Raw genomic sequence first — 13886 nt, forward strand, 5'->3', positions numbered from 1 at the left:
AACACTGCAGAGATGCAGAAACAGAAAATCTTTCTGCATTAAAATTTTAGACATCTGATATCTCTCTTTTGTCTATCCACCATGGGGGAGTTCTTCATGTTATGGTGATAACATGTCTCAGTTAAGGTATTGTCCTTTTCAGATTTAACTAATTTCAGATTAGTTAAAGTTTCAGATTTAACTAAAGTAAAATTAGCCTTATGCATATATATATCCAAGGCCATAAATGTGTGTGTGAGAATATATCATCACCCATGTAGTATCCAAGCTACTGCTTTTAACTGTTCCTGTCCTAAGCAGACATTTTCCAAACCCAACAGTGTTCTCTTAGTGCTGCCCCAGAAAGCACTTCCTGTACATGCTGGTAAACCCACGTTTGCCTTTTGCAAAAAAAAAAAAAAAAAACCAAAAAAAAAAAAAAAAAAAAAAAAAAAACAGAATTACTGAATTACTGACATGGAGGGAAAATTTTTCTCCCCTATTCTGCTTTTCAGTGTGTTTAGTGTGTTTTACCTGCACTGGTAAATATTTGAGGTAATAAGCCAGAAGAAGGCTGAAAACAGGATAATCATATATGCAAATAGCATATGAGACGGCATTGAAGCTGTAGGATCAGGAGTCAGAGATGCTATTCTAACACAGCTAATTATTAACAGTGCCTGAGACACCCTTACTCTTCCCAGTGTGCTTTCAGCCACAAGCCTCTTATCCTCCCTCTGTCAACACAGTGACCTTATACCTCCCTCCTAAAGTGGCTGTATTAATGGCACAAATACATAATGTTCATTAGCTAATTTTGTGGAATCAGGAAACTTGCTCTCACATGTGCCAGGATGTTTTACAGAGCGACTTCTGTCTTCCCTCCCTGTCAGAGGGGATGAAGCTGCTGCACAATGGTTGTTGCTATGTAGCTCAGCACCAGGATCTGTCAGCTAGAGACAAGCAGGTTCCTCCATGCATCTCACACGTTGTCATGGAAAATGCACCATGCAGGCAACATAAAAGAGCAATACAGGGCTGTCTGGCAAAGCAACATTGCTCAGGGAGGAAAAGTGTTTGAAAATACTGGTACAGCTGGCAGACAGTTAGGCAAGACATACCTTATTGATCCACAACAGCACGTCCACCAATTGAACATGTATGTACTGAAAAGCAAGCAAAACTTAAACTGATTAGAACAAGCTCAGAGAGTTGGTTGGGATTAGATTATTGGCTGTTAGTTGGGACTGACATATTTTGCTCCTCTGGCCAAATGATAACAATGTGTTTCAGAAATTAATAATATCTGAGAATTTCTCATGCCAACTGAATTAATTTCTGTAAGTCAACTGAGCCTAACAATGACAGCAGGCAGGGTAATAAAATTTTACTGGAAAACTTTTCTTATTCTCCAGTTCAAATAATGAGGAAACCATTTGACTATTTTGGCTTCCATGCAATTATGTTTATTTAAAGAAAAAGAGCATTACTTAATTATGTATGTGAATACTTGACACGTATAATTACTACCCAACAGGCAAACTCTGTTTGGTTTTGTTGGAATGCCAATGGGCTTTTATTAGTTCAGCCCATCATTCTGTTGTGAAATGGAAATGAAAAGTGGAAAATATGTTTTCCTTCTCTAGGGATCACTTCAGCTCTTTTTTCTCTTTATTTTATCAGACTTCTTGTTGCTATGGGGGTCTTGAAGGCCTATTATTAAAACACCCTGCAGTCCTAAGGGAAGAAAAGCAAGCTGGTGCTGCAGATGGAAACAGCGTGAATGGAATAAACTATAAGCACCAAAAAATTCCAACAAATGCATCAAAACCTATGCATTATTCTCTTTTGTTTCCAAAGTTCATCTAGAGCTTTCAACTTTTACCTTTCATTTTTTTCTGAATATAAGATAATTCATAGTGCCGTTCAAATATAAATGTACAAAAGAATAAACAAGTTAGCTGTGCTGGCTCTTCTTGGGTCTCCTTTGGCACAAAGCAAGCTAAATCCAAGTTAATCTATTCCACACAGATATCCTGCATCAGGAATGGAATTAATATTAAATATTCATTGCAGAAATGACATCTCCATTTCAGAAAAAGAAAGGAAAATATGCAAGATACTCCTACTTGGCAGTTAAGTACTAGTTTAATCTACAGGTTAAGTCTATTGAAAACTCGTTTGACAGTAGTTTTTACCATCATTAATCATTATACTAAAGAAAATAAAATCTGGAAAATTATTATAATAGTCACCAGGATCTTTTTTGTAATTAGTTTTGCAAGAATGAAGGCTGATAGAGGTTACACATAAGTTTTCCGGAACTTAATTACAACACTGAGAGTATGAGTACTGAACATATTTTATTAATTTTCTTTTCTTTAGTTGTATACAATAAATTTTTAACATGGCCAAAGAATATCCATGCACACTGAATAAGATGATGATATTGCACTTCAAGTGAGTCAAATAGACTTCTAATAATTGTGTAAAAGTCAATTTCTACAAACTGAACACATCAGAAGATGCAAAGACATTTCCTGTATTTCTCTGAGAGCCTCTACATGAACAGAGAGTCAAAGATAATTTTGTAATGACCAAATGATTCCTGATCAACTCTATACCTAATAGTGACACATTTCTGAAGACCAGGAGAGAAAGCCACAGCATAAATTTGATTTTCTCTGGAAGAGAAGGAACATATTTTGCATGAGGCTTTTTTTCTTTTTCCATCACTTGTTTTTATTTCAAAAGACACTCTGGTTTAGACTAGTTTATCTTGGAAATATTTCACTTCTCATTCACATCATTGCTCCTCATCTTTGGTAGCATATTCAATTCAGCATGTATCATGACTTCATATATCCAGAGAATAGACCTGCTGTTTTTCCTCTCCTCTCCTCTCCTCTCCTCTCCTCTCCTCTCCTCTCCTCTCCTCTCCTCTCCTCTCCTCTCCTCTCCTCTCCTCTCCTCTCCTCTCCTCTCCTCTCCTCTCCTCTCCTCTCCTCTCCTCTCCTCTCCTCTCCTCTCCTCTCCTCTCCTCTCCTCTCCTCTCCTCTCCTCTCCTCTCCTCTCCTCTCCTCTCCTCTCCTCTCCTCTCCTCTCCTCTCCCTCTGATTTTATTATTTTTATTTCCTTTGACGAACTTGGAAGCTAGTTTCAATTTATCTCAATCTTCTGCTAAGAGGTGCTGCTTTAAACAGATTCACTGCCTTTAGCTGTGTTGGCTCCCTGTAATAGAGTGCAGAAAAAATTGTAGAATTTTCTAGAAGAAGTGTACAAATCCATGCACATGTATAAACCTAAGCACAGGACTTCTAAGGTACTTCATTATTCATCAACAGAGGCAGTACTAATCTGCAATATATGCCTCCATTGACTTCATTTTTGAGGAAATTCAACTCCAAAGGCAGAAAAAGCACAGCTTTGCAAGCCCACTCCTTAAAATGGGCTAGAAATGTGGGTGGCCATCAGGACTATAAGAGAACAAGAATTATGTTTTTGCAACTAACCTAAAAGAGTGGAAGAAGAAAATAACAAGTAATTTTTGTCTGGCCAGAATGAATAGCCTCTCAGGACTTTTTTGTGATTTTGGCTTTTTGAGGGAAACACAGTCATTGGTGAAACAACATGATAATGGCTACACAACTACTTACTCCCAGCTCCATTCAAACTGAGGTTTCAGCAGTAGGTACAATACTTCCCATCCTACCCACCACATATCCATGTATACTTTATTCACCATCTCCTATGGTATGGAAATGTATTACATATTTTGTTACAAAGTACCTTATGCCCATTTATAAGTGAGCTTGTTCCACTCTGCCCTGACCTACAGAGACCTAAATCTTTACATAATAGTTTTTGGGTTTGATTAAACTGAAGTACATAAATAGCTGCAAAATGCTGTAATCAACATATTGCTCGACTCTTTCCCTGCAGGCAGTGTCCAGTTCTGAAGCCTTCTGTGAAGGGAAACTTTCCTGGCTAACTGACAAGTGCTCTCCATGAAATTGCTTCATGAGAGTCGTAAATGCAGTAATCTTGCCCCAGAGCCTCATGCATTATGCTCACAGTACATACCTGTCATTATATGGCACTAAATGCATAAGAATGAACTGATTTCATTAACTTTCTTGGATCTAGAATTGGAATGGATAAAATACTCTGAAGCCTTTATCACCAAAGAAACGGTCTTGAAAGCTAATGTTTACATTATAGGTTCACAGTACCAGTGTGTAGTGCAAGACTCAGGAGCTCCCTAATTTATTATTAATTTGCTCAGAACTAATTAACACTTGTTTTAATCTAACTCTGACATAGCTTAAGAGAAGCTATTAATGTCTTAAAAGAAATATTATTCCAGAAAGTAGGGATGGGGGGAGTGAGTGAAGGTCAGTATAGGGATGTTAAAGGGTTGTACAGACCAAAATTTTTACATAATTATAACTTAAGGCTGAAGAAAATCCAACAATTTCTCCAAGCCTGCTGAAAGAAAAGTGTTCCAAATATAATTGTAGAACAGTAGGAAGTCTGGACAAAGTATTGCACCATTCATTATCTTACCATTTTGGGCACTTTGACAGTAAGGCAGAATTAAAAAGGTCAATAGCAATAGAAGCATAGGTTATTTCATTCAAATCTGAATTGATAATAAAGGTAAACTCTCTCTCTGAGCAACATGAATCAGCGATTCTGCTAAAGTTGTTTCAACCCCTGTCATAAAATACCTTCTTTTTCAAAAGTTGAATATCTGGCTGAGTAGAACTTGCAAATTGTCCTAAAATAGTTGAATCTTTCAGTACTGTGGCAACTAACATGTACATAAAAAACAACACTTTTTGTTAATGCTTCAGAGCCTGTTGTGGTGCAGGGATATTGTAGTTGATATTCCTTTCTGGGAAATTCTTCAAACTACATAAAATTATGGGAAAACCATCCAATATTCAGATGAATTAAGTGCCATTTTATGTTTATATACTAAGTCATTACTAGTTTTCTTAGCATTAGTGAATTAAAATAGAAATTTTAAAAAATTAAATAATGGTGAGTGACAGTAATTGCTCTTAGCTGTGTTGATTTGGTGACATCACAGGAAGTATGTACATGGAAGTCAAAAGGAATCATATCATAATGTGTACGTCAATGGTTTTGAAGTAGAAAATGAGAAAGGAAGGCAAAGGACCCATAAAGTAGGTGACCAAAAAACAGAAATAAGAAATTTATGTGTTGCACAACTGCTGATCAAATTATCAAAGGTCTGTATTTCTTCATTTACTATTAAAAAAAAGAAAACAACCAAAACTTAAATATAGCTGTTTAGAACTGTTATTATCCTGTAGGATGTATGGGCATCATTTCAGATTAATTTGATCATGCAGTTATTTGTGTTTTTTTGATAGGCAATACAAAGTGGAAACTGTTTATTGTGCCAATACAGATGCCTTTCATTATTCCACTTTTCCCCTGCCTAGCACAGTAAACCATAATTTTATCTTTAGGATATTCATTTCTATGGATAAAGATGAGAATAATCTTTAGCCTGTTAATAAGCAGCTCCACTAGTCCTTACATTCTGCTACTGTTCTTCAGTAATGTTCTTTCTCTTTGCCTCATTATCTGATTCATACAGGTAAATACATAAAGCTTCTAAGAACTGCATGATGATCCCTGTAGGGAAATAAAGTTCTTTGTGCCAAAATTTTCGAAACGAACACTTAAAATGTTTCAGGCTGTTGGCCTTCTTTATCAATGCCCTAAGTATCAATTTGAAAGGATTTATGACTATAATTTAAATCGTTACCAGTCTCAGTAGTAGTGTATTTATGAGCTAGTTGTGCTGCGTTACAACCACTGACTAATAAAAAATGGCACTCATTAGCAAGATTGAAAAAAGACAGAACAAAATTTTCACTTTTTTTCTTTTCCTTTTGCCACTCTACCATTAAGAAATGAGGAAAAGAAACCTGTTGTTATTTGTTTTTTTTTTTGTTGTTGTTGTTTTGCTTTTACATTTCAGAATTTTACTGTGGCAGCTGCTGGTTTCACATAACCATTGTTTCTATTTTCTGTTTCTTCCAATTTTGCTATAACTAAATTTCATTAACACTTAAGGAAATGTGAACATTTTCCTTCCATCTGCTAAAGGGCTTTTAAAACTCATTTACTTTGATTCAGTAAACCTGGAAACAGCTGGCAAAAATGATTCTTATTAAGTTCCTCAGTTTCATATTTATAAGATATGTGACTTTCGTATTCTTTCTTAAGTTCTGTAATTGGTTTCTATTTCTCAACTGTACAATTTCTTTCTAAATGCTAATCAACCAGGTGGTCAGATGTTTAGTTATCATTCTGCACATTAACCAGTTTAATGTGTCTCAGTTTGAATGTCTAGAGCTGATGATTCGAAGGATGTGCATAAAAATTGTAAGAATGGTTATTTAGGTTTCAGGCATTACTTTCTTCTTCCTCTTTCTAATTCTGAACTTGATTGTGATGATTAAATAACCTAAGAAAAGAATGTGAAAAATACATTCCCTGTTCTGGATGCCTGCATACTAAACTGTTGATATTTTGCAGCCTCTGATGTTCCATAAGGGTGAAAGAATGAGTGATAGAGGCTGGTTTATGACCTTTTCATTAGTTCTTTCTGCTTAGTTTTGGATGTGAGAGCCAATATGCACTACTCATTCACTTTTAGCTTGTTCCATTTCTACAAGAGGAGGCATTCTGCAGCCAGAGAAAGACATTAATTTGTTTCTGGAGTGCCAAGTCCAGACTTTCTGGACTTTCAGAGCTGCAGAAGGTATGTCCATGAGTGCAAATCCATTAACATAGCAAATCTTGTCCTTTTGAGACATATTCTTGTATCTGATACCTCTGCATAAGGCTGCATTCTGCCACCAGAACTTAAGGTGTGAAAGGAGATTCCCAACAGAATAGTGATTTTAAAAAACATCCAAAACCAAAACCTTTCATATCACTTTCCCACTTAGCTGCACGCAGCTGTACTAAAACAGTATCACTGAGATACCTTGTATCAAGCCGTACTTGATGGGCTTTTTCAGCACCATGAAGATATTTCAAGTTATCATTTTGGGAATATGCAATTTAGGATGAGATGTCCACAGAGCAGTGCCAGGAAATAAGATACTAAAAATAAGGCTTGAGTCACTGGTAATAAACAAAAATAATCAGTTCTGTGTTTAGACCTTTGACACTTAAGTAAGGACTCTGGTTTTTTTTCTCCATGGAAATATATTTCTCTCATCTTCTTAATAAACTTAGTTTGTGATCAGTTTCAAGCAATAACTGAGTTACAGGGAAAAAATGCAATAAGCATTATCATGTGAACGAACAAATATAAACAAAAAATTTGTTATAAAATTGTGGCCGTGGTGTATGCATCATCATCATTCTCAATCTATTCCCACAGATTCTTTCATTATCTGTGGTAGATGCCATCGGCATGAACTGAGTCAAAGACTTCCAACACCTTTGGGAATCCAGACTGCACAGATAAATCTTCACTGACTTTCTGCAGATGAGGTTAGCTTCTATGAAATGAGAGAAATATCTGTGTTCCAAAATAACCTTTGAAAAATGTCACTAGACACTCTGGCACAGAAGGTTGACTAATTTGAGTGATGTTTCCAAATAAAAGAGTGAAAGACTGAGAAATGTCAGGCTCAAAGGACAAGTTTTGCAATATTTCTAAATAAAATACTGATAAACAATTACAACTTTAGCCATTGGAAAAGTTCCACGCAGACACTGAAACCTCCCTTTTCTCCACTGAACTAATCTTGAGATTCTTATGACGTTTTCAGATAGGAAGAATAAATCCTGTTGAAATAGTATTTACATAACATAGACATAGTGGTGTCCTACCATATCTGTGTTTGAATTATGCACACATGATGTGCATATTCCACCAGAGTAAGGCCTTAAGTCATTAAACAGCAAGATTCAGTCAGTTACCATGAATTCCTAAGCATTCATGGATACATCTGTCAACTCATATCCATATCTTTTTGTGTAAGTAATTCTGATACTCTGAAATGTACCACTTAAAATTTCATGCACACAAAGCTGCACGGTGTAGATTTTTAATAGGCTAAGTTACGAATATTACGCCTTTTCTTGTCATAATGAGCTAGAAATACATTTGTCATTAAAAGCTTCATTTAACACTTAGTTGTTGACTAGATGTCGACTGATGGTTGAATAAAGATTATGTGCATTTCACTGTGCTGCTGTCAGTAAGGCAGTAAGCTTAACCCGGGGGGGAACAAAACAAGTCACAGCGACAGAGGGTGCAAAGCTGGCTAGGTCAGTAGCAGTTTAAAAACTTAGTTTCAAATTTACATGCAATCTAGGTAACATGGGGTATCTCTGTTTTTAACAAAGGAGAATAGTAAAGAGATGGCTTGTCAAGGGATATTTTTAGAGTACTTTAGAAGTTGTATTTAATTGCACTAATCAAATCATACTATCATCTCTCAAGTGTAGACTGGCAGTACGTGACAGAAACCAGTTGAGGATGGCAGAGAGGAGCATATTAAGCAAAAACGACACATCTCCAAAACCAGTGAAGAAAAACTTCACTGTTCTTGTTTCTGAATACAGACACTTAGGAGAGCAGAGAGCAAGATGTAATCAGAGGCAGTCACACATCTCACAGCTTCTCATTCAGGTTCCCCTCTTCTCCACAAGCTTCTCTTTGCCCACTGAAAAAGCAGGAGTAGCAGCAAGAAGTGTGTGATCCTCCATCCAGTGCAGACCAGCAATGGTGCTCATTTCCACCCCCAGCTCCAGCACAAGGAGCGATGCAATGCTGAGGGCAAAAGTCCCTCACCAAGCTGAGATGTGCCCAGATATGTCTAAGAACCTGCAGCTGCTCCTGAAGTACAATTTATTTTGTGATAGTCCAGGTGACTCAAATGTAGGATTATCTGAGTGAGCAGTTCTTAAAGAATATCACACCTTCCGTTTTTATGCATTTTAACAAACAAAGGTCCTTTATATTCCTTTCAAGGATTTGAACCATGGTCCTATGGTTCTAAGCCCCTCTTAATACCTTGAGTGTTATCTCTGGGTAAGCAATGCCAAACATACTACTCAGAGCCAAGTCTGTTGCTCAGAAACTGGGTACACATCAGCAATCCTCACTCACTGTGTATGGGATGTATGAGATGGGATTCAGGAAGTCTGATAATCTGGGGTCAGAAATCCCTCAGTCTTGTCAAATGCAACCACATGCAGTGAATGCATTTATGAATACACCATTTCCTGTGGTTTTAGTTTCTAAAAGAAAATCTAGATTTAGGACTAGATTTGGGGCTTTCTTGCATTTCCATGGAAAATAAAAAAGATTTTCAGGTCTGGCAACCAAATTGTAAAAAAACCCCAAAACCTAATCAACAAACCCCATATTAAACAAATAAAGAATAAATTGTATTGTTTTAAAGTCTTTACTATGATCTTCGTGTACACTATGAATGCCAATCTCACACAGCTTTACAGAAGACAAAACCAACAGTCTCTGAGGTAGCAAAGGATATAACAATGCTTGTATTCCTTCTGAATACTGGGAACTCCAGGAGCCAGAAAGCAGAAATTTTCTAGAAAGCTGTCCAAGAGAACAAATGTAGGGCCTTGGAGCATAATTAAGGAAATAACTATTTCTGTTTGACATTCCTCATGAAAGAACGTTATGTCTTATGAATTCAAAACATGCAATTAAACAAAACACATTCCCCCTTCTCTTGTTCCCCAAATTAAGTAATTCAGAAACCATTGCTTTGAATTGTTGGCTGTATTAGCTAGCATAGACATCAAATATTCAGCTGGGAGCTTGTCTGAACACAAATGCTTTAAGCTGCACTCCAAAAGTCAACTAAACATAAGAAAAAAAAAACAAACAACTCTTCATAACCATTACATCTATGATTATGAATAATTCCCTGGCAGTTATTGAAAGAAAATTATACATCAAACCTCCATCTTTTCCGTATTTTGTATGCTTTCAACTGCAAATAAAGGCAAGACACCACATTAAGTTGAGTTTTAGCTGCACTGTATATATCTGGTATGCATTGTTTGCAGAAAATGCCTTCATCTGAACTTTGTTAAAGTCAAGTTTTAAATCCAATGGGACAGATATTTACAAACTGGTATTTATCCTGCTCTGTTTAAAACATACTTAGAATACAAGGGCCAAATATTATCAATTTTTCAGCATCACTGTCAATTTAGTTTCCTTATTTTTCTTGCTCAAGTTCACACAATAGTATATGAACAGAAGATGTATAGTAGTTTCACTTCTTATAATGAGAAAATAGTGAAAATGCAAACAATTTCAATGATGTGATTGTTTTGCAGAAGAAAAAGAAAACAAAAAACATATAACATAAGATGATTACTTTTTCTTCCACCTGCAGTTTGATTAATTGATTATGAAATACAGTAATAATAAGAAGAGCAACCTTGGTGAAACACACATTTATAAGGGCCTCCTTCAAACTTTTGAATCTCCTAAGAACAAGATCTAGAGCACCAGATAGGTGTCTAAGCCAGCAGCAGGAGGAATGGGTGATGTTTCTTGACTTACGAAAATACACCATTCCAAATTTAAATGTTTTATGATTTTATTAATTCCCTCTCTTTTGAATCCTCTATTTCTTATAAAAGGATTGCTATTCTTTATCCTGTAATCTATAATGAACTTTGACCTTCCGACTAAGCACCAATACCTATATTATATATTGTCATAACTTTATTTTACAAAACATATATGTAACTTAAATTAGTATTTTTTAAAGACAGCACTAAGTATGCAAATCTTCAGTCACAATTTCAAATGTATCTGATGAATGAGACAACAAGAAAATGTACTTTTCACTAAAAATACTTAAATATTTAACTTATGGAGTAGCCACACTACAAAAGGTTCCTTGATGTAGAAAATTGAAAGACCAGTCATTCAGGAGTGAGAGAATGAGAGCATCCTGGGAAGCAGATTTATTATGAGTTTCTAGGTTAAATTTAACCCAGACTCTCTTAAAACCATGCTCATGCAGTTTCACGGATATAATAGATACATTTCCTGAAAGAAGATTTCAAGCCATGCTGTGCTATTGTTGAAGTAAATTTGTAAATTAAAATCGTAGTTTTAGAACAGAACAGGCACTTATGGTAAATTCAAGCTGAAGAGAGAACATTCTGGTGATTAAAATTATTCTATGCCATTGTTTTATATTTATAACTCTTCTCCATACTCAATGGGTAAATAAAAACTGGCAAGATTTTAGACAAAACTGAATAAACTTAGGGTTTTCCCCTAAACTAGCAAATGTATGCCTTAGCAGTAAATGTAAATGTAAGTACTGACTTTTTATTTCCTAAAAATTAATAGATTTCCCCAAGCATTTTGCAGGAACAAAATAGTTTTCTGTAAAATACTGTTAACAAACAGCTTGAACCCTGAGGAGGGGGGCTGTTTGGTTTTTTTCTTTCTTTGCTCATTTTGCTCTTTGCTGGCTAAAAATAGCACAGAAATTTACAGTTTGAGTGTATTCTTAAAATTAACTATGATATTCACTTTTCCTGAATACTACAAGGGCAAAAGGTGTTTAACTTAGCAGATCATGTGTAATGTTAGTTACCATGATCAGGAGAAAGGATTTTGTGCCAGCTGTCTAAATTTATCCTTAGCCATGCAAGTAACACTCTAGTTTAAATCTATTTTTCCTCTCACTTAAGTGTGAAGTAGACAACTGTACACTTGGATGAGTGAATTCTTAGGACTTCTCTGCAAGATTAATATTTTAATGCTCAGTCACTGTGTGCTCTTTTGTGTTAAGAAACCCTTTCAAGACCAAGATTCTATTGCCTTAGCAAATGTACTAACAACCAGTCAACAGCATAAAAAGACGAGCAAAGACAAAGGACACAGCAAGACTTTGTGGTCTCTCTAACAGAGCAGGTTTCGGCCAGAAACATGAACACAACTCAGTAATTGCAGTACATGGCCGGACCCATTGGTTTCATATTCGCTAAACTTCTAGGTAACAAAAAAATTTCGAGTAAATAGAAGCTCACTCAAAAATCTTAAGTAAGCATCAATTTCTCTGTTGTTTTGTACAGTTTCCAATGGCACTGCAGCACTACACCTCTGCACCTACTTGCTGATGGCAGTGTTCTGAAATTGGGACCTTCATGCAGGCAGCTTCAGGATACAGATCAAATGTAAATTGTGTGGCACTTTGGTGCAATTTGCTTATTGGACTGTCAAGAAGCCTTCAAAAGTTTTAGTGAAACTTTTCTGTGAAATGATGCCAGTTCTTGAAAGGACTGAGATAAAGTAGATTGAATTTCTAAAATATTATTTTTCCTTTCTGTCTTACAGAAGGGAAAATTGGTATTTTCAAATCGAGGAGTTATGCACATCGATTAATAAAATACTCTCTTTTTTATCAAGAGCAAGACCGGTAAGATTATGCTACATGCAGCTCTATGTCAAATTATTGACCTTGGCCAACAAGGTCTGCTTTTGCAAAACCTGTGTTGCAGCACCTAAAGAACCATCCCAACAAAACACAGAAACTGACCAGAAGTTCTTTTTTGACCTATCTCAGGTTCAATGTAAAATATATTTTCTTTAATTCCCTAATTTTGGGGACATTCGGAATACCGTCTTGTTGATAATCACATCTCACTTGAGATTAATAATTTAAAGAAGAAACATTGATGTTTTAAGGTAAATGTTGCTCAAAACACAATGTACTTCACATTGTTTCATAACAAAAAATAAATAATGTATTGAAGCCTCTCCCTCAGAGAGGCTTTACATTAAAACATTACATAATTTCTTTTTTTTTAATAGAGATGTCATATTCAGTAAGCCAGGTATAGACAGTACTTTTCAAAAGAGAAACGTAATGGAACCATTCAAAGTTAAGTGATTAAAATAAACTACTCAGATGATGGCATTTGTTCACCATATTCTTGCTACTTCAACTGACAGAGAATTTAATTAAAATATAGTGTTTTTATAGAAAAGAAGATAATTGAAGTGTCATGAAAGTTGTTTTAGTGAATAATTTGGTCATATCTCATTCAATCTAAAGAACAATAAAATATGTTCTTTACTTATATTTGAAATATTTATTCAATTATATATCCAAGCAAAATCCAGACATCTCAGGACAATATTTTATGCATATGTTAAATAGCTTGTTTTTTCCTTTTGTTTACTTACTAAATAAAGATAAATTCTACTGTCCCTTGTTTTGATTTGTTTTGCAATGATCACTAAGTATATCAACTAACATGTGATTTACAACTCGCCAATTCACTAGCTTCTCTAACATTTTGTAGAGAGGATCTATTTTTTCTGTTTGACAGTATTATCAGGAGACTTACCTAGGCCTCTGTATTTTTATCTGCAGCAGGTAATATAATGTGTTCTATTGTAAAAAAAAAAAAATAGCATTGGCATAGTCTGTAAAATTGGTGAAATTTAATGGCTTCTTCTACAATTACATTATTTTTCTATAATCTATCATTCAGTTGCTGGCTTAAATCAAACATAAAAGGTAATCATAATATATATTTGAAATTATTCTGGAAACAAAGATTATCCTTTACATGAATAATTTAGACCAAATATTACACATACATAAGAATGTGTTTTGCCAATAGCTCTGTTACTTAACCCCTTTGCAATTTTTTAAACACTTCTACAAATCCAGTGTAAATAATTACTACATAAGAGTGGATTTCAGAATATGTGACAGAGGTAAAAAATGCACACAGATTCTTCTGCTTTTAATTGATGCTTTAATATTATTGAAAAATGCAATAAAAATTCACTTCCATGAGCTGATATCAGTGAGCATTTAATT

The sequence above is a fragment of the Ammospiza caudacuta genome, chromosome 1, assembly GCF_027887145.1.
Source record: "Ammospiza caudacuta isolate bAmmCau1 chromosome 1, bAmmCau1.pri, whole genome shotgun sequence".
Taxonomy (NCBI): domain Eukaryota; kingdom Metazoa; phylum Chordata; class Aves; order Passeriformes; family Passerellidae; genus Ammospiza; species Ammospiza caudacuta.